General features: G+C 46.4%; 1 long non-coding RNA gene across 1 annotated transcript; it reads left to right on the forward strand.

The window, feature by feature from the left end:
* The first annotated feature begins 561 nt into the window (after window positions 1–561).
* LOC116084989 lies at window positions 562–2,121 on the forward strand. Its single transcript, XR_004116343.1, has 2 exons — window positions 562–707; window positions 1,621–2,121. It is a non-coding gene; the product is annotated as an uncharacterized LOC116084989 (long non-coding RNA).
* Window positions 2,122–2,601: the final 480 nt, after the last annotated feature.

Genomic DNA, 2,601 nt, shown 5'->3' on the forward strand with positions numbered 1-2,601 from the left:
CATCCAGGCCTTTTCAGGTCTGTGAGCACTCTGTCAACGTAACCACAGGTCACATGTCTGGGTAAAAATGTACAAAAATAACACTTAGCCACGAGCAGCAAACAGCTGTGTCTTTTCCGCCCCAGTTTTCCTACCTCACTTCCCCTTGTGTTGGGTGGTGGTGGAGTGGCCATGGGAGATTTAGAAGAAGGGACCTCCATCTGGGGGAGGATTGGGCTACTTACCCTTCTCATCACTGTGGCCACACACTTGGCAGAAATGAGAGGAAGAAGGATTCAGTGTGCTCATGCTTTCCCAGGTGTCGACCCATCATGGCAGCGAGTTGGGGGGAGGGGGGTGGATACAGTGGCTCCCACTGTGGCTACCAGAAGGCAGAAGAGAGGAATGTAGGGAGGGGCCAGGGTAAGAAAGAGCCCCGAGGACACTGTGGTGGTTTGAATGTGCTTGCCCATTAAGAGGTGTGTCCTTGCTGGAGTAGGTGTAGACTTTCTGGAGAAAGTGAGTCACTATGGGTTGGGTTTTGAGGTCCTATGTTCAAGCTCTGCCCAGTGAGGATGAGAACCTCTTCCTAGCTGCCTGGGAAGAGAGTCCTCTCTCCTGGCTACCTTTGGATGAAGATGTAGAACTCCGGGCTCCTCCAGCACCACGTCTGCCTGCACGCTGTCATGTTTCCTGCCATGATGATAATGGACTGAACCTCTGAAATTGTAAGCCTGCCCCAATTAATTGTTTTCCTTTATAAGAGTTGCCTTGGTCATGGTGTCTGTCTACAATAATGAAACCCCAAGACAGACACGCCCCTAGGGATCCGGCTCCTCAGGCTAGACCTCACTCCTACCTCTACCATTTTCTAAGAATGCTGCCATGTTATGAATCCATCAAGTAGTTAATCCCTTACTTTGGTCAGAGCCCTTATGCTCTAACTGTCCCTGGATATGCCCTCACAGACAGGCCCACAGCATATTTGATAATTGTTTTGTTTAATCCAGTAACAGTGACAATCAAGATTAGCCATCACAAGGGTTTCCTTAGTTATGGTTTCCTGGAATAAATCCATATAGTACAGATTATACATACATATACATATATGTGTATATATGTGTGTATGTATGAGAATGTACATGTATACATGAGAATATGTGAGACTGTATAAATGAGATTATATATCATATCATACCATATGTCATATAACATCATATCTGCATTTTTCTCCGTGTTCCAGCTTTCTCTGACATTCTAGTGGTCTAAATTTCCAATGTCCGCTCTTCCAAATGACTAAATAACTCCTCAATATTTCCTATAATGCTATTAACTTTTGTGAACATTTATTTCTATGTGGAATTTATCACAGACATGTGGTTTCCAACCCTCATGAGTGGGTTCGCTGTTGGCTCTATGCTGCATGGCTGCCAGTGAACAGCAGTACTGTGGGACAACCTAACACCCTTTCATCACATATCCAAGACACTCTGCTCAGAGAGGGCTGCCCAGTGGGGATGACATCCCTTTGGATTTCCTATGGACATGGCCAGAAACTCCACCAACACTAGCAGGTCCTTGTGCTTAAAGAATTGTAATCCAGGATTCTGATCATTTCCATCCTTCTCTTTTCTTTCCCAGACTGAGATGTTTCCATCCTTAGAAGATATGTCACTGATGCTTGCCATCACTGGAGTCTGAAGAGACAGGACATGTAGCGATTTAAGGGAGGAGGATGTCCTTGGTGCACAGTTGGAAAGGATACAGTCGGCAGTGGCAGGAAAGGCCAGGCGCCAGAGTGCGGGATTGAGATGCCAAAGCTTCTCGAATGTCAGGGAACAAAACGTGGAAACTAGTCAGGAAAAACAGCTGGGTAATAGACCTCAAGGCCTGATCCACTTCCTCCAGGCTAGCCCAGCCTGCCAACGGTCACACCTTCCCAAATCAGCACCACCAGATGGGAACCAGACATTTGTGTGCACGAGCCTGTGTGCTCACGAGCCTGGGTGCTCACGAGCCTGTGGGGACTTGTACAACCCAACCATAGAGTAAGCCTGAGCCTCCAGCTTCCTTTCCAAGCTTCATATTCTTTCACTGAGGACTAGGATTGGGTTAGGCAGTAAAATAAAGTTTATACAAGATGGACATGTATTTTCTCTTGGGTACGGAGTAGTGAGCAGTACAAAGCATGTGATATAGCTAGGCGACAAGGATCATAGAACCTTCCACAGTGGCGGCATAAACCATCTATGTCTGACTTGACGCCATCTCTCAAGATGGCTGCTTCGTTGTCTTCTCCTTCCAGCCATAAGGATGACATTAGCCCCACCCTTGAAGAATATACCCTGGAAAATTTATATGCCATATCTTTCTGCAGGCCAGAAGAACAAAGTAATTGGGAAACACCCCATCGCCACGTGATCAGCTAAAAACTGAAGATTCTATTTCAAGAACTTGGGGTGGGGGAACAGCAACAGCAATGACAAGTGTTAGGAGACCCGTAGCAATCTCCGACACGGCACCTAAAAGTTGTTATGCCCCTTTTCTGAAGTTCTAAGTACTAGAGAGCAAGGTCAATCTTGTGAATCAAGATTGGGTCAATGTGAATCTTTCACATTCCCC

Source organism: Mastomys coucha, unplaced genomic scaffold, assembly GCF_008632895.1.
Source record: "Mastomys coucha isolate ucsf_1 unplaced genomic scaffold, UCSF_Mcou_1 pScaffold9, whole genome shotgun sequence".
Lineage (NCBI taxonomy): Eukaryota > Metazoa > Chordata > Mammalia > Rodentia > Muridae > Mastomys > Mastomys coucha.